The sequence below is a fragment of the Triticum urartu genome, chromosome 5A (assembly GCF_056163025.1).
Source record: "Triticum urartu cultivar PI428250 chromosome 5A, HENAU_Tu73, whole genome shotgun sequence".
Classification (NCBI taxonomy): Eukaryota; Viridiplantae; Streptophyta; class Magnoliopsida; order Poales; family Poaceae; genus Triticum; species Triticum urartu.
Window position 1 is genome coordinate 125,198,868 of NC_141877.1, and position 25,682 is coordinate 125,224,549.

A 25,682-nucleotide genomic window follows, 5' to 3' on the forward strand; every position below is an offset into this window, starting at 1 on the left:
GGGAGGCCGCGGCAGAGCGGGACGAGGGAAGCAGAGGGGCGGCCACGCGCAACGCGCGATGAGCGCGGCAGGGGCGCGGTGTGGCAAGGGCGGCCCGGAGCGTGAGCTTCGGCACGCGGGCGCGGTTCGGACGTGGGCGGCTGGTGGGCGCGAGCTCGGCGCGCGGGCAGGCAGCGAGCGCAGCGCGCATGCGCGAGGGAGAGAGGAGGGGAAGCTCACGGAGGGGAAGTAGGGGATTGGGCAGCGGGGCTCGTGGTGGGGGACGGGGACGACGCGGCGGAGCAGAAGCAGGCCGGCAAGGGGGTCCGGGTGGCGATGGACGATCCGGGTGGCGGCGGCGGCGGCCTCCTCCCTTGATCCCGATCCAATCGGGGGAGAGGGGGGAGATATTTTGGAGAGGGGGGGAGTGTCGGTGGGGTTCGGGGCACGGGAGGAGTGGGGGTGGGCCTTGGCCCAGTTGGGCAAGCCAGCTGGGCCGGAGCCCAGTGGGAGGTGCTTCCTCTTAGTTTTTTTGGTTAGTTTTGGTTTTCTCTTTTGTATTATTTATTTATTTATTTACTTTTCTATTTTAAATCATTTTAAACTATTTAGACATTTTATAAAAATTTGTTTACTACACCATATTTATCTATGTAATATTTAGTACAAACCAAACATTTTTATTTTAATGTTTGAAAAACTTTTATTGTTGACATTAATTCGAATTTGAATTTTGAAACGGTTTCGAATCATCGCAAGGTTAACAACAGTAACCGTGATCACGTGGCACCATTAGCGTGGGATTACTGTAGCTTAATTACCCGGGCGTTACAATATGAGATCTAGTTTCGAAGATCTCGTCGCGAGGGATTTGATGGTGAAAACGGATCTTCAATCAGATTTTTCATTTAAGAGATAAAACATTCTAAAAACCAAAATCCAAAAAGATTCTCACGTGCATGCATGCGGTGACGTGACGCAGTCTGTGTATTATAGGATGGGTGGGCGGGTTTCGCTCCCATCACACGTGTGAGCAATAGTGTTATCCTATTTAAAACATGAACCTTTATCAAAACAGTTTGTGTAATTCACATCTAGCTGTTTTTTAAGTATGTCATATTTAACATTCCACAAATAATGCAGCAATTATGAATAAAAAAACTGAAGCAAAAATAAAAATAAACCATAAACATAGTGGATATCAGGTTAGATGTGACATAATTATGTCACATTTAAATGTGTCCTAGATAGACCCTTTTTAAAAAATCAGAACATTAAGGGGGATATAGTCCCCTACAAACTAATTGGCTGCATTTACTGAATCTGTAATAGCAGTTAACAAAGAATTAGTCTGCATTTACTCAAAATCTCCTATGACAATGGTCCATATACAATTGTGCAGGTTCATGTACACGATCCTATGAAACTAGTAGGCTTCGTCGGCAAGAGAGCTGCAAAAACCCAAGAAAGATGGAAGCTAAAGACGCTGAACAGTAATCATGTCCTATATATCTAAATAGTTTATTTCTACTAACTCTATTTCTCTTAATATACAGCCTCCACATCACCAAATAAGTCACGTCATCATCCACTAACAATATTTTGTAGCACATGCATACTCTAATATAATTGTTGCAACTCCAATTGTCCAGCGTACATGCATACTTTTTTTCACACACAATTACTTTAGAAAGTAATAGCTTTTTTTCTTTTCACGAATACGCGCAAAACATATCTTCCATTGATAGAAGGGGGAAACAAACAGTGGCGGACCTCATGATCTAGGTCATTCGTTCATACATAATTCATCCAATTCTCTCAATATGCAGCCCTCCACATCACCAAATAAGCCACGTCATCATTCACTAACAATATTTTGTAGCACATGCATACCCAATATAATTGTTGCAACTCCAATGGTCCAGCATACATGCGTATTTTTTTTCACACACGGGTACTTCCGAAAGTAATAATATTTTTTTTTCTTTTCACCAATACGCGTGGAGAGTATCATTCCATTGATAGAAGGGGAGAACAAACAGTGGCGGACCTCATGATCTAGGTCATTCATTCATACATAATTCATCCAATTCTCTCAACATGCAGCTCTTCACATCACCAAATAAGCCACGTCGTCATCCACTAACAATATTTTGTAGCACATGCATACCCCAATATAATTGTTGCAACTCCAATGGTCCAGCGTACTTGCATACTTTTTCCACACACAATTACTTCCGAAAGTAATAGCTTTTTTTTCTTTTCGCGAATATGCGCGGAGCGTATCATTCCATTGATAGAAGGGGAGAACAAATAGTGGCAAACCTCATGATCTAGGTCATTCGTTCATACATACTTCATCCAAAATCAATCTTTAAATTTCCGCAGCAACGCGCGGGGAAATCACCTAGTATATCCAAAATTTTAGAACACAAATTGTATGTGGTTTCCATGCCCATCCTACATGCCTACTCCAGTCTCTACCCCTCTAAGTGCCCCAAACAGTAATATATCTGAAATATACAGCAATTGTGGCCTACGAGAATGAATAGTACCTTGGTGATGTGTTATGCACTCAAAAGTCGGAATCAACCTCCTCTGCCAGTTTATGATCGCCATCCTTAACAATTTCCTCTTCATCCCATCTATTCATTTCAAGAGTGAGCTCATCTGAAAGATAGCCAGCTGCATTCTTGACGGCATCCTCCAAGGCCTCCACCTCCCTAACCTTCGCGCTATAACAAACTATCTCAACGTGGAGATGCTTGAGCGAATAGAGGTTCTATATGCAGAAATCAAGACCACCACTCAAAGGGAACACATCATGTGCATTAAATGGAACCCGGAGCTTCTCAAGTTCAGGCATGGCTCCTGCTTCAAATACCAGCCCTGTCCCGCTGTCCCAGCAAGTGAAGTAGAATTCCTTCAGGAATCGGAATACATTGCTGCTGATAATGAGCCTTTCTTTAGGCCTTGCTGTTCTTGAAGATATCCAGAGAAATAACAGAGAGGGCAGGTTACCAAGGACTCGGAATGTTTCCTCATCCACTGGATTGACATTGATGCTGAGGTAAGAGAGGTGGTCAAGTGAGACTATCCACTTTGGGATTCTGGGGAAATAGTAGTTAATGTTCATCTCAAATCTCTGGAGTAGATGAGGAGGAGGAAACCAAGAGTCAATTAAGAAATCAAGGGAACAAGAATGGTAGATCTGAAGATGTATCGAACGAAGGTTGAGCGTGCCTAGTTTGTAGAGGGACATGACCAAGTTATCTACACAAGCTTTCATGCCACTGTTTGTACTACTTATGTGCCAATTCAGGTTCAGCTCAAGTATTCTTAGTTTGGTCAGAGTGCCCAGCTCCTGCAAAGAGGTCAGACAGGTATTCTGGTTGATTTCAATCTCTGATAATTCCCGTAGAGCTCGCATATTCCCAACCCCTTCGGGCAACTCTGCGCTCTTAACTAACAGACATGCCAGTTGTTGTAGTTGAACAATACTAGCTGGCAACTTCTTTACCCATGTCCATCTTAAGTCTAAGGTTTGTAAATTCTGCAATTCTCCAAGTTGTTCAGGAAGTGCTGTGATTCTTCTAACATTGAGTCGAAGGTACTTCAGCTGAGAAAGCCTGCTTATGTGTTCAAGATATTTGTGTTCCAACACCTCTCTATTTTCTATATCTAACACTTACGGATTGAAAGTTTGAAAGAGAAAGCATGTGTTCAGCTTCGGCACATACAAAGATAGTGAGGGATCTAACATGAGAAACAACCATGTTCGATGGTACCATAGTATGTTCTTGAGCATGATAGTTCAGGGATAGTCGATGAACCTTATCATATGGAAGTGAGTTATGTTTGCTGTCACTAGATAAGGTTACAAAATTTTCTTCAATTGACTTGGATATAATTAGGTCAAGAATCATATCATGGACACGACAAGCATCAGCTCGACCATCATACTGGATTTCAACCGGTTCAATCAAGCTTCTGTTTATCAGATCGCTGAAATAGCCTTCTCTTACTTCCTCCAGATTCTGTCCACCTTCTACAATGATAAAACCTTCCGCGATCCATCTCCTTACCAGCCGATCCCTCTTGATCACATAATCTTCAGGGAATATACTTAGATATAGCGAACATGTCTTCAAATGGTAGGGGAGATCATTGTAACTAAGGAACAATATCTTCTTCATCTCTTCCATGTCTAAATCCTTTTCAAGTGCTGAACCAAGAGAATTCCGTATTCTCAGCTATTCTTGTCTGGTACTAGCTTTATTTGCCAATAAGCTAGCTACTGTAATGATTGCCAACGGCAAGCCGCCACATTTTTTTAATATTTCATCTAAAACTTCCCTCAGTTGAAGAGGGCATCCACCTTCACAGCCAAATGCTCGTTTGAAAAATAAGCTCTTAGAGTGAGTTGCACTAAGAGGCTTTATTTCATACACATGATCACGGTTCTGAGAGCTACAATACTTGGCTACTGTGACGATACGTGTAGTTGTTAGTATTCTGCTGGAAGAACTATTTTCAGGAAAAGCACATTTGATTGCTCTCCATGCTGGGGTGCCCCATATATCATCCATTACTATGAAGTACCTATCACAAACTTTACAAATTAGAACATGTATTCCTAGAGCTGCAACCAGTGAATAGCAGTAGTGCTAGTAACTAGTACTAGTAACTACTAGTAAGAATAGTGTACATATATTATCCTACAGATAAAGCTGATGTAGCACTAACACAAAGTTCATATGAATGTATAATAAATTAGTGATGACATTTCCGAAGTAAGATTGTTATGAGTAAATAAGGCACACCTTTTATGCTTGAGGAACTGTCTTATTGTGTTGATGAGTTGCTGCTCATCCCATTCTTCATTGCTGACACACTCTTGACAGCAGATCTGAGAGAGTATATTTCTCAAAATCCTCTTCAAGTCGGGTTTTTGGGACACCGACACGAAAGCTTGACATTCAAATTGCCCTTCCAGCTTCTGGTACACTTGATTAGCAAGAGTAGTCTTTCCAAGGCCCCCAATTCCAACAATGGACACCACATTTAGCTATTGTGCAATTGCAACTTCCCCTTCAGTTAGCAACTTGATGAGTTTATCCTTTGGGCCATCAATGCCAACGAGCCTCGTCATCTCGGTGAAAAATGCTGGTAAGCGGGGATATATGCTTATCCTGCTCGGCTTGGAGACTACATCGTCAACCTTGTACCTCGCCCACCGACTGCTAACCTCAATAGCATCTTGTTTGAGAACTTTGATTTTCTTGGCAATGCAATGGCGCGTCTTGGAATTTGTCATTATATCCATGCACCTGCTGAGGCGTCCCTTGAAGCCACGGGGTTTGTGGCTGGACTCGCCACACGGGGACAGCATGAAACTGTCGATGCCATACTCGATGGCGTAGGACAGCTCTCGTACCTCCTTAATCCAACACTTGGACAGCTCATCAGGATCCTCAACCTCGGACATCATCTTGAGAAAAGCATGCATGGTCTCAAGCTCAGCCTTAAGGAACATGACATCACCTTTCACACTTCTGAGAAGTTTATACTCATCAGAGAGCAAAGCACCCAGCTTCCGTAGCACGGAGCCCATGGCTCCATGTGTTGCACACACAATGGCCTCGTCCATCGCCCTATCTGTGGGTTGAGTTTTTGTGTCCCTGCCACTTCGAAGGTTGAAGCCTTTTATACATGCATAGCCAGTCAAAGTATACATAATAAATACATTAAGATGATTGATCAAGTAAAGACAACATAGTGAGTGCGCAGGTGAGATGCCCGCAGCATCTTATCATATAAAAGACACAGATCGTACAAAGCACATTTCAAAAGCAGACAAGCTGTCAAAAAAGAAAGGAAGTATGTACTGTTTGCACCACGATTGCAAAGTCAGTCATTTAGTCAAGAGAAGGAGTCATAAGCCACCTCATGAGAAGACTATTAACGCATAAAGATGTCGATGTTCCAATAATCTAGGAGTATATCAAGTGGAAAGACGGGAATCATAATAGATCCACCTAGACTAGTAAATGAAAGAAAGAGCGGGGCAAATGAATCTAAACAAAGGGAACATGTTTCTTTCTCACGTGCTAGACTTGGTGTCAGTTTTAAGACCAGTGAACAAGACAGGGCTGGGGGGTATGGCTCTGAACAGAGAGGGTAGGCCAGCCACGGTGCTGGAGATGAGAGGGATGAAGGCAGATACTCGGAATCTGGGATTAGATCTTTACTAGTAGTTTAACCTTCTCATCACTTAACTGATGAAGCCTACATGGTATCCCTTTTATAGGGAAGAATCGACTTGAACGCCAAAAACAGAATAATCACTTTCCTACTAAACCATATCTCTATCTTCATATTTAATTTAATCTTTCCTAACTAAATACTCCCTTCGTCAAGAAATACAAGGTGCACGTGATTTTGAAGATTTAACTTTTACTATCTATTTTATACAACCCGACACCACTGGAAAGTGCTTTTCAATATGTAAGACAATAGGTTTTGGGGGAACCGGCACAACCCTCTAGGGGTGGCCTATCACATATATATAAAGAGATGGTATACAATGTTACAATATACACGTGTAAATACAGAGGCTATACAGTCTAACACCCTCCCTCAATCTTAGCCACTTCCTAAAGAATCAAGAAGGGTAAGATTGCGCCGACAAGCCTCAAACTGTGGTAGAGGCAATGGCTTGGTGAAGATGTCTGCAAGTTGATCCTTGGAAGAGATGAACTTGATCTGTAGTTGCTTCTAAGAGACACGCTCACGCACAAAGTGATAGTCAACTTCAATGTGTTTCGTTCGGGCATGGAATACCGGATTTGCAGCGAGGTATGTAGCACCGATGTTATCACACCAAAGGACAGGAGACTGTGGTTGGGATATAGCCAATTCCCGAAGCAAAGACTGTACCTAGATAATCTCCGAAGTGGCATTGGCCACAGCCTTATACTCAGCTTCAGTACTGCTACGTGAGACAGTGGCATGTTTCCGAGCACTCCAGGCGATCAAATTAGAGCCAAAGAACACAACATAACCCCCCGTAGATCGCCTGTCATCTGGATTGCCAGCCCAATCCGCATCAGAATATGCTGAGAGACATCCAGAGGAGGTCGGTCGAATATGCAGTCCGTGAGACACCGTGAATCGAATGTAGCGCAAGATACGCTTAACAGCAGACCAATGAGTATCACGGGGTGACTGCAGATACTGGCAGACTCGGTTAACAGCAAAAGAGATGTTAGGTCGGGTAATCGTCAAGTACTGAAGACCACCAACAATACTCCTATACTCTGTCGCATCAGCAGAAGACAATAGCTCACCATCAACAGCAGTGATCTTGTCAGTGGTAGACATGGGTGTAGTCGTCGGTTTGCACTTGAGCATCCCAGCCCGCTGCAACAAATCCAAGGAGTACTTCTTCTGCGTCATAACAAGACCATCAGCCCGAGAAGTGACCTCCACACCAAGAAAGTAGTGAAGCTTCCCAAGGTCCTTGACCGCAAAATCAGCACCAAGCGAATGAACAAGAGCAGTAGCAGCCGACTGAGAGGAGCTGACCAGAATAATATCATCCACATAGACCAATAAGTACATAGTAACCTCAGGCCTATGTAGACCTCAGGCCTATGTAGAAGAAACAGTGAGGAGTCAGCGGTGGACGATGCAAAACCATGAGCACGAAGGGCCATTGCAAGACGAGCATGCCAAGCACGAGGGCAGCAGGAGCCAGCGACATCGAGGACGACGATGGAGCGGCACCAGAGGAGCCAGTAGCCGCCGAGCTGGGCGACGGAGAAGTCCTAGTGCCAGGCGACCCCGGGTTGCATGGTGCTGAAGACAGCCCGGGAGAGGCCGGCCTGGGTGACAGAGGCCCAGACGCCGTAGGCGAGGCGAGGGCAGGCGAGGCCGGCCCAGTCGACATGGGCGGCGAGGCAAGGACGGGCGAGGCCGGCCCAGTCATCGTGGGCGATGAGATAGGGACGGGCGAGACCGGCCCAGGCGTCGTTGGCGTGGCCGGCGTCGCGGGCCGAACGGGCAACGAAGCAGGCGAGAGCGCCGGGACATCGACCGGTCGTGCATGGGCATGGGTACCGAGGCCATGCAAGGATGCCATAGGGTCATTGTGCATGACTGGTGGTGCAGACGAGGAAGGCGATGACGATGAAGGAGGCGATGGCGCCTCTAAAATTTCCAAACGAGCCCCACGTCCAGTGCCTGCACCATGGTTAGGCAGCAATATAGGAGAGTATGCAACATCATCAAATTGGTCAGAAGCAATAGAGGATGAATGCATGGATGGTGGTTCAGCGATGGACACAGGAAGTTTGGCAAAGGGAAAAACATGTTGTGACGCCCCGAGACCGATGCGCCAGGTGTCTTCCAGTTATTCGTGGTTGTTGCCTTGTCATTTGCTTGCGTGTTGCATTTCATCATGTCATCATGTGCATTGCATCATCTGTTTTCAAAACCTGCATCCGTCCGGGTTTCCCCCAGTTCCGTCCGTTGTCCGTTCTGAGCCCAGACACACTTGCACGCGCCCGCGGCACGTCCGAAATATTATTTTATAAGTGGCCGGAAAATGTTCTCGGTATGGGTTGAAAGTTGGCGTGCGGTCTTTTTTTAGTGTAGGAAGACCGCCTGCTAAATTTCATCACGTTCGGAGTCCATTTGATATCCCAACCGTTATCTATAGCGGAAATATAGTCCGTCTAACGTCGGACGTTTTCGGTCTCCGGATACAGTCGCGGGGCCTCTTTCTTTTCTCTTCTCTCAGCCTGAGGCCTTCTGCACAACCCACTACCTACCACCAGGTCCAATCTAACCTCTCTCGTCAGCCCGCGACCCTAATCGCGCACGCACCCAAAAGCTGTCCCAGACCCGACCCGGGCAGTCGACACCGTTGGATCCGCATCATCCCCAAACATCTACAAAACATCACCGTTTTCTCATTTGGACTTCCTAGTCTATTTTTCTCGACCGCTCGATTTTATTTGGAGGGACGGATTAGCCCCTAAACTCTCCCTCTTTCCTTATATATATATACTCCCTAGTCTAAATCTAGACCAAACCCTAGAAACTAGGGATCTTGTCCCATCCTCCTCCGCCGCCAGCCCACTATCTCCTCCTCCTTGGGATCCCCTCCCGATCCAAAACCACCAGCCACAACCGACAACCTTCCCTCCTCGGATCCGCCGCCGCCACACTCAAATCCCACATCGAGATCCTCCCGGATCCCCTTCTCCCTCCTCCGACAAGCATCACCAGCAGGTGAGCCCTCGCCGCCTAGTTCTGTCTCTCCCTGCACCTCTCTTTTCCCTCTCTGGTTCTCCCCTCACTTCGTCCCTCTCGTGGCTCTCTTCACAGGAGCACGCCAGCGCCATGAAAGCCTCCCGATGGACCCCGACCTCCTCCTCGCCTCGTCGGTGCACGCCGTCAGGCCGTCGTCTTGTTTTTCTCCTCCTCTTTTCCCTTTATTTTCTCTCTTGTGCTCTCTTTCTAATCCTTCTCCCTCTCCATGCGCTTGCCTCTCTGCTAGGATCCGCATGGAGCGCCGGCCGGCCTGAGCCGCCCTTCTTCCTCCGCCTTGCCCGTTCGCCGGAGCTCGTGCGCTGTTCTGCATCGCGCCGCCGCGCCTGCTGGCCTGATCCGGCCATCTCCGAAGCCTCCTCACCGACCCGCCCTGGACCCGCTCGTCTCTGCTGCCTGCATCTTCGCCATCCCCGTCGCCAAGTCCTCCGTTCAAGAGCCCTTGCCGCCACGCCCGCCTGGATCCAGCCTAGATCCGTCGCCAGCGACCAACTCCGTCCCGTTCCGGCCAGTTCCCGACAGGTCCCCGTCGAGGACGTCTCGTCAAGTCCCTGCCGCCGCTGCGGGACGTCCCCTGTTTTACCTGTTGCTGTCGCTGTTCTTCAGAGCGAGTAGTTTGCCCGCTCGCCTATGCCTCGCGTTGACCGAGCACGATGCCGCAGCGCCCACGCGTGGGCGTCCTCTTGCCTCGCCCCGGCCCGGAGCTTCCTCCAACAAGGTCGGCCCAGCACCGAGGCGCCAAGGTCCAGCTCCCTGGAGCGCTGTGAGCAAACCCCCCTGTGCACTTTTAGCCCAGTCCGATTCGGCCCATCTCTGGTTTTTTTCTCTTCTGCGATTTGTCTTTTTCCAGGGCTTTATAGTCTTGCAGAAAAACCCTCTAACTTCATGCATTTAATATCTCCACAACCGTGCATCGGATTAAAACAATTTATATATGAAAAATGCTTAAAATTGTGTCAAGTTTCATAATATGCCACTTTCATCCATGTTTAAAATGTTTATAATGCTGTTTGTTTAAATTTGCTCTTATGACATGCTAAAATGATTTATTTCATAACTTAATAACCGTAGCTCCAAACCTAACAAACTTTATATGTAAATGGGGTAGAAAAATGCCTAGTTTAACATGGTGGCATCACTTTGCATGTTTAACAACCCTAAAATTGTGTTTAGGGCAGAACAGTACCTAATTCATTATTATGCACATGAGGAGTTTCCGGACTTGTTGTTCGTTGTTTCCGGCCTCATTTAAACTTGCCTAGATAGGTAGTTTTGTTATGCTTCACCCCTTGCCATGTTTGATAACATTTAATTTTGTTGGGTACATAAACAAGAGAGAACTAAATAATTGGTGTGGTGTTTCGTCAATATGCAACTCGTTGCATATAGAGCTCCACTTAATTTGTAGCATTGCGTGTGCACTTTGCCATGCCATCCCTCATTAAACCAGACATGAATCATACTTGATTGTGCATCATGCCATGTTTATGTGCTCGTTGTTTACTATGTTATGTTGTTTGCTTCTTTCTGGGTTGTCTCGCGTTAGCTTCGGTTTCGTTCTGGAGTTGTGAGGATCCGTTCGACTACGTCGGTTTATCTTCTTCAAGGACTCATTCTTCTTCCTTGCGGGATCTCAGGCAATATAACCATACCCTCGAAATCACTTCTATCTTTGCTTGCTAGATGCTCGCTCTTTTGCTATGCCTATGCTACGATACCTACCACTTGCTTATCATGCCTCCCATATTGCCATGCCAAGCCTCTAACCCACCTTGTCCTAGCAAACCATTGTTTGGCTATGTTACCGCTTTGCTCAGCCCCTCTTATAGCGTTGCTAGTTGCAGGTGAAGATGGAGTTTGTTCCATGTTGGAACATGGTTATTGTTGGGATATCACAATATATCTTGTTTACTTTAATGCACCTATATACTTGGTAAAGGGTGGAAGGCTCAGCCTTATGCCTGGTGTTTTGTTCCACTCTTGCCGCCCTAGTTTCCGTCATACCGGTGTTATGTTCCTTGATTTTGCGTTCCTTACGCGGTTGGGTGTTATGGGAACCCCTTGACAGTTCTCTTTGAATAAAACTCCTCCAGCAAGGCCCGACCTTGGTTTTACCATTTGCCTACCTACCACCATATACCTTCCCTTGGGTTTTGCAGACTTAAGGGTCATCTTATTTTAACACCCCCTCCCCCCGGGTCGAGTGCTCCTCTGAGTGTTGGTTCGAACCGAGCTGCCTGCGGGGCCACCTCAGGGAAACTTGAGGGTTGGTTTTACTCGTAGCTAGTCTCATACGGTGTTGCCCTGAAAACGAGATACGTGCGACTCCTATCGGGATTTGTCGGCACATCGGGTGGCTTTGCTGGTCTTGTTTTACCATTGTCGAAATGTCTTGTAACCGGGATTCCGAGACTGATCGGGTCTTCCCTCTAGAAGGAATATCCTTCATTGACCGTGAGAGCTTGTGATGGGCTAAGTTGGGACACCCCTGCAGGGTTTTGAACTTTCGAAAGCCGTGCCCGCGGTTATGGGCAGATGGGAATTTGTTAATGTCCGGTTGTAGAGAACTTGACACTTAACTTAATTAAAATGCATCAACCGCGTGTGTAGCCGTGATGGTCTCTTTCCGGTGGAGTCCGGGAAGTGAACACGGTGTTGGAGTCATGCTTGAACGTAAGTAGTTTCAGGATCACTTCTTGATCACTTCTAGTTCACGACCGTGCTTTGCCTTCTCTTCTCGCTCTCTTTTGCGTAAGTTAGCCACCATATATGCTAGTGCTTGCTGCAACTCCACCTCATACCTTTTCCCTACCTATAAGCTTAAAAAGTCTTGATCGCGAGGGTGTGAGATTACTGAGTCCCCGTGACTCACAAATACTTCAGAAACCAGTTGTAGGTGCCGATGAAACCGTGCAGGTGACGCAACCGAGCTCAAGGAGGAGCTCGATGAAGATCTTGTTCATTGTGTTGTTTCGGTTCCAGTTGATCAGTAGTGGAGCCCAGTCGGGGCGATCGGGGATCTTTTGCATTAGGGGTTGTCTTTCTTTATTTGGTTCCGTAGTCGGACCTTGATTGTATCTGGATGATGTAATGTTGTATTTATGTATTGTGTGAAGTGGCGATTGTAAGCCAACTCTGTACCTCTTTCTTATTCAGTACATGGGATGTGTAAAGATTACCCCTCTTGCGACATTGCCTACAATGCGGTTATGCCTCTAAGTCGTGCTCCGACACGTGGGAGATATAGCCGCATCATGGGTGTTACAAGTTGGTAATCAGAGCCTTCCCCGACTTAGGAGCCCCCTGCTTGATCGAATCGCTGGCGTTGTTGAGTCTAAAAAAATGTTTTGAGTCTTATAGGATTATATATATCGGAGAGTAGGATTCTTTTTACTCCTCAGTCCCTTCGTCGCTCTGGTGAGGCATCCTGACGTAGAGTTTTGACTCTTCTCTTCTCAAATTTCACCAAAAGAAATTTAGGATCACGCGGGTATCTTGGAATCGTTCCGATGGTTTTGTGACGAGAACATTGTTCTTGGTGCCTCCTGACATTTAGGGGTTGTGGCAGTGTCCCGGGGAGTTGAGCTCCGAGATGTTGTTGTCACAATTTTATCGTTGCAGTTCTGGAATACCTGAGTTTCGCCAACATCGAAAATCTCTTTTATGCATTTGTTGGTGAGATAACCTCGACGCCACCCAGTACTGGGGCGGGAGTTCGGGAGTATTGCCATAACTCGTATAACAGATGCTTTTCGAAGGTTGAGGTAAATGATTTCCGAAGGTTTCTTGGTTATGTGTTGAAGGATGGATACAGCTGGATGCAGGATTTGCTAGTTTTGGGTGAGACATTATGCTTCCCCTGTATCCCCAACACCTGATTGCGTAACCGGAAAGTTTCGGGAGTTTATAAGTGGGAATTCAAGTAGCTCTTAGGATATCTTTTCCGACAGATGTATGATATGAAATTGGGGTTCGACGTCTAGTGGTCCGCCTATCCACGGTTGGTTTTACAGTGGTCTCGTTGTGTCTTAAAGAGTCCTCGGCTATGCTGACTCGGGGACGCTTCGTATGTCATGTGCACTGCCTTGTACATGATGGTGCTGTACGATCGAGCCCGTGTGGGCCCCACCACAAAAACTTCGGACGAAATCTCTATCATGTGTTTGTTCCGGCTTATTCTGCAAGCCAATCCTTTGTTTTGTTTATTTAGTTGTGGTATTCGAGTTGCTTCAATCTCAAGTGTTGATTCCATGCCTTTTCCTAAGTGGTGTTCTCACAAATCCCTATTAATCATCGAGGTTGTCATGTTAATTCGTTTTCAACCGGCGTGTTTCTCTTCAAGTGGATCCGATCATTTCAACATCAGCAAGATCAATTATTAGTTCTTCTCAACGGTGTTCTTTTCATTCGTCCCAAGTTGCCTTTGTTTTCCCGCCCACCCACCCTTTTTCTTCGAGGACCCAGATTTCTTAATCAACTATCCATTTTATCGATGGAAGTCTCTCCATTCTTTTCCTTCACGTTCTTACCCGGTGGTTCTCTTGAAGATGTTCTACTAGTTCATCATTCTTCGTTCTTTTCTTCTCCGGTGGTTTTAATTCAAGCTTTCGTGTTGATCATATCCTTTTTTTCCTCGTTTCAAATGCTTTCTCATGTCGGTGCTCCTCTTAAATTTTTCACCTCTCTCTATCATTTGTTCCGGAGTGCAAAGATATCTCAGAAGATGTTATCTCATTCAATCCGTTCAAGCTATCTCGAGGTTGTTATCTCATTCAAGCCGTTTAATTCAACCGGTGCAATCTCCTTCTCAAGTAAATCGTTCAATGTTGTTTCTTTTGAGTGGGCCCTAACCCACAGGTCTTTTCCCAGGATCTTACCTGACTCTTCTAATCTTCCCGGAGTTACTCTCAAATTATTTTCCAAGTTTGACGTAAGAATGAATTATCATCAGTCTTATGTATTCTTCAAGATCTTTCAATTCTTTCATCGTTGGTTCAACCTTTCTAATTATCATTCCGAAGTGCCTCAACAATTCATGGTGGTGTTTCTTCGTCGTCATTCTCGGATTTGAAGACTGAAGAAGATTTTTCTCTCAATCTTGGTCCGTTCTCTCGAAGATGTGTAGTTCAAGCTTGATGCCATCCTCTCATAATTGTTTTTGATTGTGAGAATTCTTCTCACCTATCCAGAGCAATTCAAGATTCTTTCCAATCTGATTCTCTGAAGGCCACCATTTCGGGTTTATTCATACTCAGCTTTCAGCTTTTGTTCTCCAAATCTTACCGGTGCATCATGCAAATATTCTCTAATCAGCTCGTGATCTATTCATTCTCATGTATCTAAATTCCTTCAAGTATCTTCATTCGTTTTCCAATTCTTCCCGGTGAATTTGTGCTTTTGCTATTTTCATGTTCAATTCTTACGGTGGTTCGCTCAAGAGTTCTCTTCCTTGGTTATTATATCAATTTATTCGATGTTTCAATCCTACCGGTGGTTCGTTGAAGACCTTCCCAAGTTTGCGCCATATCTCTTCTTAATCCTTTTTCAAGAAGAATAAGTAGTATGCCAAATCCGTTGCTTGTCATCAATTTAATTGATGAAGGATACGCATAATGTAATTCTTATTCTTGTTTCACCGAATGAATTCAATTCCTTATTCCGGAGGTTCATCAAAATTTCTGGTTTCAATTGCTCATCTTTTGTTCCGGAGTTCCAAGTTTTTCGCGGTCATATCGTCGTGAATCTCTATCTAAATCATTACAAGGCTAAACCTTGTGTTTTCAACTTCTATTTCTTTTATCATCCTTATTACCGGAGTTCTTCAGGGTGGCTACATGATGGTTCATAAAGGATTTAATTTCTTCTCGAAGTGTTCATCAAGATTCTTTTCAGAGGAGCTCAAGCATTCTTCATCTTGCAATCCGGATTGCAATTCCTTCTACCGTATCATTGGAGGCGGTATTATGTCATTCTTCATAATTTGAGTTCATGTTTCATGATTCACATGTTGTTAAGAATGAGGTATTTTAAATCCATCAACCTCTTCGTTGGAGTTATCTTGTTGCTATTTATGGTGCTTATAAACGACCCAAGTTCTTCATTTATCTTCCTGGTGAAATAAGTTTCTCGTCTCCTTGTTCATATCAATCCAATCTATTGTTTCCGTTAGTGACAGAATTTCGCCTCAATTTTGAGATGCTTTTCATAAGCCCACTATAAGTTTATTCATTTCGATGTTGGTTTTCCAACAATTCCGTTTTAACCTTCTTGGAAGGGTGTTTTCCAAGCTCATTTGTGGCAGAAGTTGTCATTTTCTTCTCAATTCTTTCCTTTCCAACGACCCAACTTCTTTTCTTTCGTTTTGGAGGCATTTTTTTGTTGCTATATTCACCCATCATCTCGTTTTGTCAAAGATCATGTTCTGTTCGTGCTTATCCATTTAGCCGGAGTGTCATGCCCTCTTTTCAAGTTCTTCCCATTCTGTCAAGTTTTACCTCATTTCTCAACCGGAGTGCTGTCTGAAATCTTTCTTACCCCTTGTGCCATTCTTTCAATAGTTCCGGAGGCAGCGTGTTGTTGATTTCATCAAGTATCCTCTCATCTTGTCATGTTCTTGTTAATTCCTTCCATTCGCAGTCGGAGTGCTGTACAAATTATATCATTCTTATTCCTTCTCTATCTTGTTAACCAGAGTGTTGTCGTAATTGATCCTTATCGTTCCATGTACTTCTCGTTTCTACCGGAGTGCTTGCATGTACTTCTTGTTCATTGCAACCCTTTTCTCATGTCTTTCAACCTACAGGGTTCTCGTGATGTTCCTTGTTCCTCTTTCCCAACGGAGTGTTTTTCCACTTCATACATCTTCATTGTATTCTTTTCTTTCAATTTGTTCAACCTCTCAAGGTTCTTTGGTTTCACTCGTTTGTCAAAGAAGCAACTTAGTTTTACCTCTTCTCTTTCTCTTCCGCTTTTTCCCTCCGGTGCCATTCTAGATCTCGGGACGAGTCCTCTCGTAGTGGTGGAGTGTTGTGACGACCCGAGACCGATGCGCCAGGTGTCTTCCAGTTATTCGTGGTTGTTGCCTTGTCATTTGCTTGCGTGTTGCATTTCATCATGTCATCATGTGCATTGCGTCATCTGTTTTCAAAACCTGCATCCGTCCGGGTTTCCCCCAGTTCCGTCCGTTGTCCATTCTGAGCCCAGACACACTTGCACGCGCCCGCGGCACGTCCGAAATATTATTTTATAAGTGGCCGGAAAATGTTCTCGGTATGGGTTGAAAGTTGGCGTGCGGTCTTATTTTAGTGTAGGAAGACCGCCTGTCAAATTTCATCGCGTTCGAAGTCCGTTTGATAGCCCAACCGTTATCTATAGCGGCAATATAGTCGGTCTAACGTCAGACGTTTTCGGTCTCCGGATACAGTCGCCGGGCCTCTTTCTTTTCTCTTCTCTCAGCCTGAGGCCTTCTGCACAGCCCACTACCTACCGCCAGGTCCAACCTAACCTCTCTCGTCAGCCCGCGACCCTCCTCGCGCGCGCACCCGAAAGCTGTCCCGGACCCGACCCGGGCAGTCGTCACCGTTGGATCCGGATCATCCCCAAACATCTACAAAACATCATCATTTTCTCATTTGGACTTCCTAGTCTATTTTTCTCGACCGCTCAATTTTATTTGGAGGGACGGATTTCATTTCTGGTACCTCAGAAGGACACCTTTCGGTATTTGGGGTCAATGCTGCAGGAGGATGGGGGTATTGATGAAGATGTGAACCATCGAATCAAAGCCGGATGGGTGAAGTGGCGCCAAGCTTCTGGCATTCTCTGTGACAAGAGAGTGCCACAAAAGCTAAAAGGCAAGTTCTACAGGACGGCGGTTCGACCCGCAATGTTGTATGGCGCTGAGTGTTGGCCGACTAAAAGGCGACATGTTCAACAGTTAGGTGTGGCGGAGATGCATATGGTGAGATGGATGTGTGGCCACACGAGGAAGGATCGAGTCCGGAATGATGATATACGAGATAGAGTTGGGGTAGCACCAATTGAAGAGAAGCTTGTCCAACATCGTCTGAGATGGTTTGGGCATATTCAGCGCAGGCCTCCAGAAGCTCCGGTGCATAATGGACGGCTAAAGCGTGCGGAGAATGTCAAGAGAGGGCGGGGTAGACCGAATTTGACATGGGAGGAGTCCGTTAAGAGAGACCTGAAGGATTGGAGTATCACCAAAGAGCTAGCTATGGACAGGGGTGCGTGGAAGCTTGCTATCCATGTGCCAGAGCCATGAGTTGGTTGCGAGATCTTATGGGTTTCACCTCTAGCCTACCCCAACTTGTTTGGGACTAAAGGCTTTGTTGTTGTTGTTGTTGTTGTTGGACGGATTAGCCCCTAAACTCTCCCTCTTTCCTTATATATATATACTCCCTAGTCTAAATCTAGACCAAACCCTAGAAACTAGGGATCTTGTCCCATCCTCAGCCCACTATCTCCTCCTCCTTGGGATCCCCTCCCGATCCAAAACCACCAGCCACAGCCGACAACCTTCCCTCCTCGGATCCGCCGCCGCCACACTCAAATCCCACATCGGGATCCTCCCGGATCCCCTTCTCCCTCCGCCGACAAGCATCACCAGCAGGTGAGCCCTCGCCGCCTAGTTCTCTCTCTCCCTGCACCTCTCTTTTCCCTCTATGGTTCTCCCCTCACTTCGTCCCTCTCGTGGCTCTCTTCACAGGAGCACGCCAGCGCCATGGAAGCCTCCCGATGGACCCCGACCTCCTCCTCGCCTCGTCGGTGCACGCCGTCAGGCCGTCGTCTCGTTTTTCTCCTCCTCTTTTCCCTTTATTTTCTCTCCCGTGCTCTCTTTCTAATCCTTCTCCCTCTCCATGCGCTTGCCTCTCTGCTAGGATCCGCATGGAGCGCCGGCCGGCCTGAGCCGCCCTTCTTCCTCTGCCTTGCCCGTTCGCCGGAGCTCGTGTGCTGTTCTGCATCGCGCCGCCGCGCCTGCTGGCCTGATCCGGCCATCTCCGAAGCCTCCTCGCCGACCCGCCCTGGACCCGCTCGTCTCTGCTGCCTGCATCTTCGCCATCCTCGTCGCCAAGTCCGCCGTTCAAGAGCCCTTGCCACCGCGCCCGCCTGGATCCGGCCTGGATCCGTCACCGGCGACCAACTCCATCCCGTTCCGGCCAGTTGCCGACAGGTCCGGGTCAAGGACGTCTCATCAAGTCCCTGCCGCCGCTGCGGGACGTCCCCTGTTTTAGCTATTGATGTCGCTGTTCTTCAGAGCGAGTAGTTTTCCTGCTCTGTGCCTCGCGTTGACCGAGCACGATGCCGCAGTGCTCGCGCGTGGGCCTCCTCTTGCCTCGCCCCGGCCCAGAGCTTCCTCCAACAAGGCCGGTGCAGCACCGACGCGCCATGGTCCAGCTCCCTCGAGCGCTATGAGCAAACCCCCCTGTGCACTTTTAGCCCAGTCCAATTTGGCCCATCTCTGGTTTTTTTCTCTTCTGCGATTTGTCTTTTTCCAAGGCTTTACAGTTTTGCAGAAAAACCCTCTAACTTCATGCATTTGATATCTCCACAACCGTGCATCGAATTAAAACAATTTATATATGAAAAATGCTTAAAATTGTGTCTAGTTTCATAATATGCCACTTTCATCCATGTTTAAAATGTTTAAAATGTTGTTTGTTTAAATTTGCTGTTATGACATGCTAAAATGATTTATTTCATAACTTAATAACTGTAGCTCCAAACCTAACAAACTTTATATGTAAATGGGGTAGAAAAACGCCTAGTTTAACATGGTGGCATCACTTTGCATGTTTAACAACCATAAAATTGTGTTTAGGGCAGAACGGTACCTAATTCATTATTATGCACATGAGGAGTTTCCGGACTTGTTGTTCGTTGTTTCCGACCTCATTTAAACTTGCCCAGATAGGTAGTTTTGTTATGCTTCACCCCTTGCCATGTTTGATAACATTTAATTTTGTTGGGTACATAAACAAGAGAGAACTAAATAATTGGTGTGGTGTTTTGTCAATATGCAACTCGTTGCATATAGAGCTCCAGTTAATTTGTAGCATTGCGTGTGCACTTTGCCATGCCATCCCTCATTAAACCGGACATGCATCATACTTGATTGTGCATCATGCCATGTTTATGTGTTGGTTGTTTACTATGTTGTTTGCTTCTTTCCGGGTTGCTTCTCGCGTTAGCTTCGGTTTCGTTCCGGAGTTGTGAGGATCCGTTCGACTACGTATGTTTGTCTTCTTCCTTGCGGGATCTCAGGCAAGATGACCATACCCTCGAAATCACTTCTATCTTTGCTTGCTAGATACTCGCTCTTTTGCTATGTCTATGCTACGATACCCACCACTTGCTTATCATGCCTCCCATATTGCCATGTCAAGCCTCTAACCCACCTTGTCCTAGCAAACCATTGTTTGGCTAGGTTACCGCTTTGCTCATCCCCTCTTATAGCGTTGCTAGTTGCAGGTGAAGATGGAGTTTGTTCCATGTTGGAACATGGTTATTGTTGGGATATCACAATATATCTTGTTTACTTTAATGCACCTATATACTTGGTAAAGGGTGGAAGGCTCGGCCTTATGCCTGGTGTTTTGTTCCACTCTTGCCGCCCTAGTTTCCATCATACCGGTGTTATGTTCCTTGATTTTGCGTTCCTTACGCGGTTGGGTGTTATGGGAACCCCTTGACAGTTCGCTTTGAATGAAACTCCTCCAGCAAGGCCCGACCTTGGTTTTACCATTTGCCTACCTACCACCATATACCTTCCCTTGGATTCTGTAGACTCAAGGGTCATCTTATTTTAACCCCCCCCCCCCCCGGGGCCAGTGCTCCTCTGAGTGTTGGTTCGAACCGAGCAGCCTGCGAGGCCACCTCGGAGAAACTTGAGGGTTGGTTTTACTCGTAGCTAGTCTCATCTTGTGTTGCCCTGAGAACGAGATACATGCGACTCCTATCGGGATTTGTCGGCACATCGGGTGGCTTTGCTGGTCTTGTTTTACCATTGTCAAAATGTCTTGTAACCGGGATTCCGAGACTGATCGGGTCTTCCCGCTAGAAGGAATATCCTTCGTTGACCGTAAGAGCTTGTGATGGGCTAAGTTGGGACACCCCTGCAGGGTTTTGAACTTTCGAAAGTCGTGCCCGCGGTTATGGGCAGATGGGAATTTGTTAATGTCCGGTTGTAGAGAACTTGACACTTAACTTAATTAAAATGCATCAACCGCGTGTGTAGCCATGATGGTCTCTTTCCGGTGGAGTCCGGGAAGTGAACACGGTGTTGGAGTCATGCTGGAACGTAAGTAGTTTCAGGATCACTTCTAGTTCACGACCGTGCTTTGCCTTCTCTTCTCGCTCTCTTTTGCGTAAGTTAGCCACCATATATGCTAGTGCTTGCTGCAGCTCCATCTCATACCTTTTCCCTACCTATAAGCTTAAATAGTCTTGATCGCGAGGGTGTGAGATTGTTGAGTCCCCGTGACTCACAGATACTTCCAAAACCAGTTGCAGGTGCCGATGAAACCGTGCAGGTGACGCAACCAAGCTCAAGGAGGAGCTCGATGAAGATCTTGTTCATTGCGTTGTTTCGGTTCCAGTTGATCAGTAGTGGAGCCCAGTCGGGGCGATTGGGGATCTTTTGCATTAGGGGTTGTCTTTCTTTATTTGGTTCCGTAGTCGGACCTTGATTGTATCTAGATGATGTAATGTTGTATTTATGTATTGTGTGAAGTGGCGATTGTAAGCCAACTCTGTACCTCTTTCTTATTCAGTACATGAGATGTGTAAAGATTACCCCTCTTGCGACATTGCCTACAATGCGGTTATGCCTCTAAGTCGTGCTCCGACACGTGGGAGATATAGCCGCATCGTGGGTGTTACACATGCTCATCAAACACGACGTCCCGAGATATATAGACACGATTGGTGGGAACATGAAGACATTTGTAACCTTTATGAAGAGAACTATAACCAAGAAAGACACACTTCTTGGAGCGAAACTCAAGCTTGCGCTTGTTATATGGACGGAGATGCGGCCAGCAAGCACACCCAAAAACCTTGAAGGTGTAATCAGGTTGTTCATTAAGGAGAACCTCAATGGGAGTCTTCATGTTCAAAACACGAGTGGGGGTACGGTTTATGAGAAAGCATGCAGTGGTGAAAGCATCACTCCAAAACCGAAACGGAACAGATGCTTGGGCCAAAAGAGTAAGACTAGCTTCAACAATGTGACGATGCTTACGTTCAACTGAACCATTCTGCTGATGTGTATGTGGACATGCTAAACGGTGAGCGATCCCAAGCGACTGAAAGAAGGAGTTGAGGTTGCGATACTCGCCCCCCAGTCCGACTGGACATGAACAATTTTGTGCTTGAGAAGGCGTTCAACATGTTTTTGAAACTGAACAAAAATGTCAAACACATTAGATTTACGTTTAATAAGATAAAGCTAGGTAAAGCGACTATAAGCATCAACGAAACTGATATAATAATTGTGACCACTGACTGAAGTCTGAGCAGGACCCCATACATTTAAAAACACAAGTTCTAAAGGATGTTTCACCTCACGATTGGACTCCGAAAAAGGAAGTTGATGACTCTTCCCCTGCTGACAAGCATCACACACTGCTACATCTTTATTACTAGACAAGCTAGGAAGCTCATGACGACACAAAACATGACGGACAATAGGTGTGGCCGGGTGACCAAGACGAGCATGCCACTGTGACGGAGATACCCGAACTCCACTAAAAACGCGAGCGACGCCAGGATGCTCCAGACGGTAGAGACCCTGGCACAGCCGCCCACTAAGAAGAATGTCCCCCGTGCCCCGATCCTTAATAAAAAGATCAAAAGGATGAAATTCACAAAGCACATTATTATCACGTGTGAGTTTAGGAACTGAAAGAAGATTACGCGTCACAGATAGAACTCTAAGAACATTGTGAAGCTGAAGACTCCTATTGGCATGTCTAGTGAGAAGAGAAGCTTGACCAATATGAGAGATGTGCATACCTGCTCCATTGGCGGTGTGGATCTTGTCGGAGCCATGATAGGGTTCACGAGTGTGAAGCTTCCCCATCTCGCTCGTCAGGTGCTCCGTCGCCCCAGAGTCCATGTACCAGCGGGGATCGATGGAGTAGGACTGAGTGTGTCCTTGTTGCTTCTGCGGCGCCGGACGATCAGCCATGGCAACCTGTCGGGCAAAGTTGCATGTGTCCTTGTCGTCATTGCCAAGACCAAGAAAACTCCGCTGAAAGCGTTTGTGACACTTGGAGGACCAGTGCCCCTCAATGCCACACAACTGACACACGCGTCGACCACCGGCCCCTGGTAGGGTTGCGGACGCAGGGGAGCCGAAGATGGCGAAGATGAAGCATTGGGCAGCCCCTTTGACGAGCCGCGGCCACCCTTAGTGGCGGCGTTCGCGGAGAGGGAGCCGTGACTAGCCTTGGAGCGGCGCGCTTCGACACGCTGCTCGGTGAGGAGAAGGCGGGAGTAGACCTCATGTGCCATCATGGGAGTCGAGTTGCCTCGCTCGTTGATGATCTCGACCAAGGCATCATACTCCTCGTCGAGCCCGTTGACGATGAAGGAGTTGAACTCGGAGTCGGTGAGCGGCTATCCAATGGAGGCCAACGTGTCAGCAAGGCCCTTGACCTTGTTGTACAACTCCGTGGGCGTGGATTCAAGCTTCTCGCACTTGCCAAGCTGACGACGGAGCGCAGAGACACGAGCCTGAGACTGCGCCGCAAACGAGCGCTCAAGGATGGTCCAGGCCTCATGAGACGTCTTGGCGAAGACAACAAGCCCGGCGACAGCCAGAGAGAGCGACCCCTGGATGGAGGAGAGGTTCGCCTGGTCCTGCCCCGTCCAAAAAACGGTGGGCCGGATTGTAGACCGGACCGTGCACGCTGTCCACCAGCGCGGGGGGGGGGGGCAGGAGAGAGAGCCGTCGACGTAGCCAAGCAGGTAATGACTCCCCAGGAGCGGAAGAACATGTGCACGCCAGAAGATATAGTTGTCCGACGACAACTTGATGGTGATAAGGTGGCCGAAGTGAAACGGCGGCGGCGGCGACGATCCAATCGAGGAGACGGCCTGGGGTGAGGGCACCATAGAGGCCGTCATCGTGACCGGGGACGCGTCCGGAGGAACAAAAGGCACATGGGCAGACGGCGCCGTAGCCGGGCTCGACGCCGACAACCCTGCCATCAAGGCAGACTCGGGCGCCACCGGCGGTAGCGACGGGACAGCACCCGCGGCAAAAGAGGCGGACGACGCAGCAGCGGTGTGCACCGCGAGCTCGCGCCCGAACGACGAGGACGTCGGAGGAGTCGAGAAGAAGGAGCCTACGCTCCGTGTCCCGAGCGGGGCCGGCACAGCGGCGACATCCAGCGGAAGGGACAACAGCGCCGCGAGGGAGGCCGGCAAGAACCCTGTGGTAGTCGAACCAGACGTGGCGGCGGCGAGATCAGGAGCGGCTGCGGTGATGGCGGCGGCGGCGGCAGCGGTACCGGGTATTAGGGTTTAGCGGAAGCAATCGTAACCTAGCGTGATACCATGTAAGACAATAGGTTTGGGGAACCGGCACAACCCTCTAGGGGTGGCCTATCACATATATATAATGAGATGGTATACAACGTTACAATATACACGTGTAAATACAGAGGCTATACAGTCTAACACAATACAAATCTAACGATATGAATTCTGTATAACGCACTCGAGGTTTCGTCGAACAAAGTCTCAATGAAAGACAATTCTTGGGAACGTGTGTGCTTTATATTCTGGGCGAGGAAATATCTTCCCTGACTAGATAATTTTCCCTGGTCACCATATTTATTGATCTGGTTTTGTTGGAGATATCAACATGCGACTCCGTGGGCTCCTCTGCCCATAGCAGGAGCAAAGAAGTAATGGTTAAAACAAGGTAATATGTGATTACTTTAGCGGCCAATGCAAGATAGTAAATTAACACAGTTGACATGAGAGTGTTACCTTTTTAATTAGTGCAGGCAGTTCAAATTGATTGGTTACATTAGTCCCCAACTCCACACTAACCACCATAACAAATATAAAACTGGGAAATGGACAGGATTAGGAAATTTTCTTAAGCAGACAAGAGGCAGTGGAAATTTCTTGTTTGGACACCCAAGACTATTTGGTAGGAGGTCAGAGTCAGCTTTGAGGAACATGACATCGCCAATCACATTTGTAAGAAGAATGCAATATGCCTCTCCAAAGAGAAGCTTGTATTCATTTGTGCGCAAGCCTATGTAGATCTTCTCGTGGTCGGTAGGCAGATTCAACCAAGGACAGTCAGGTCGTGAACAAGAAAGTAAGAAATAGCCCATATTTCTGAAAACAGGCTTTCACCCCACTTTATATATAAAGCAACAACACCAAACAGTACACATGAGAAGACTCTTACAATAGCCGATATTCGAGTATCGTGTTGAGCTGTAACCGGGAAGATACTCCAGGCACCAGGGTATAAGGAGCAAAGGTGACACCATTTTCAGCTACCTCAGTCCGTTAAAATTAGTTGAAAGGCTAATTCATTCATTGGTGAAACGAAAAGGCAAATTAAGCTAAACAAGACAGTGATTGAGTGACTGAGCTGTTGTGCCGAGTGAAGTTTCTAGGCATGTGAAAGAAGAGAACAAATTGCACAAAGAAGAGGTGAAGATCGGTCACTGTCAATAGGAGAGAATTTCAACTCACAGGAAAGAAGTGTGCAGATTCACTACCCCATATCTCGCTTTCTACTTCAGCAACCACCCGAGGAGATCCCTCCGATCATCAGGGCATCACGGCATCACCAGTCACCAATCATCTTCCCCGGCCAGTAAAAATCATCCCAAAAAGGAAGAAGCATCAGTGACCAAATGACAAAGGCAAATTAAGCTGAAGGGGGCGGTGTATCGAGCATGCGATTTCTTTCAGGTTACCTCCGAGAGCACGATCCGTCAACTGAGCCGCCGAAGGTAGATCTTCCCACGGATACGATGTATCTCCAAGATAAGGGATCCTCGAAGAAAGGAGATCATCTTGGTCCGATTGCCCAGCCAGTTAAACATCAGGGGATCCCCGCGACAAAAATAATAAGAAGAGGCAGGATGAACGCGGCACGAATTGCTGGCGTTGTAGCAGCAGAAGTTTGCCGGATGCAGTAGATGTACAGCAAGTGGTAGCGGGATAGGAGAGGGGAGCAACAGCACGGCACAAGGCAGCGGGACGGCGTAGGTTGCCATCGCCGTCGTCGGAGATGTTCGCCGGAGAGAGAGGGGGAAGAAGATGCTTGGGCTGTTGGGCTAACTATACTGGGCCTTCCCTAAAGAAACTAA

At 47.0% G+C, this 25,682-nt stretch overlaps 1 pseudogene across 1 annotated transcript; it reads right to left on the bottom strand.

The window, feature by feature from the left end:
- Positions 1–1,078: 1,078 nt before the first annotated feature.
- Positions 1,079–25,682, bottom strand: LOC125508118 (disease resistance protein RGA5-like; annotated as a pseudogene). The gene is made up of 3 exons (XR_015604095.1): positions 25,060–25,682; positions 4,803–5,682; positions 1,079–4,581 (listed from the first exon to the last, which is right to left on the bottom strand). The product of XR_015604095.1 is annotated as a disease resistance protein RGA5-like (transcript).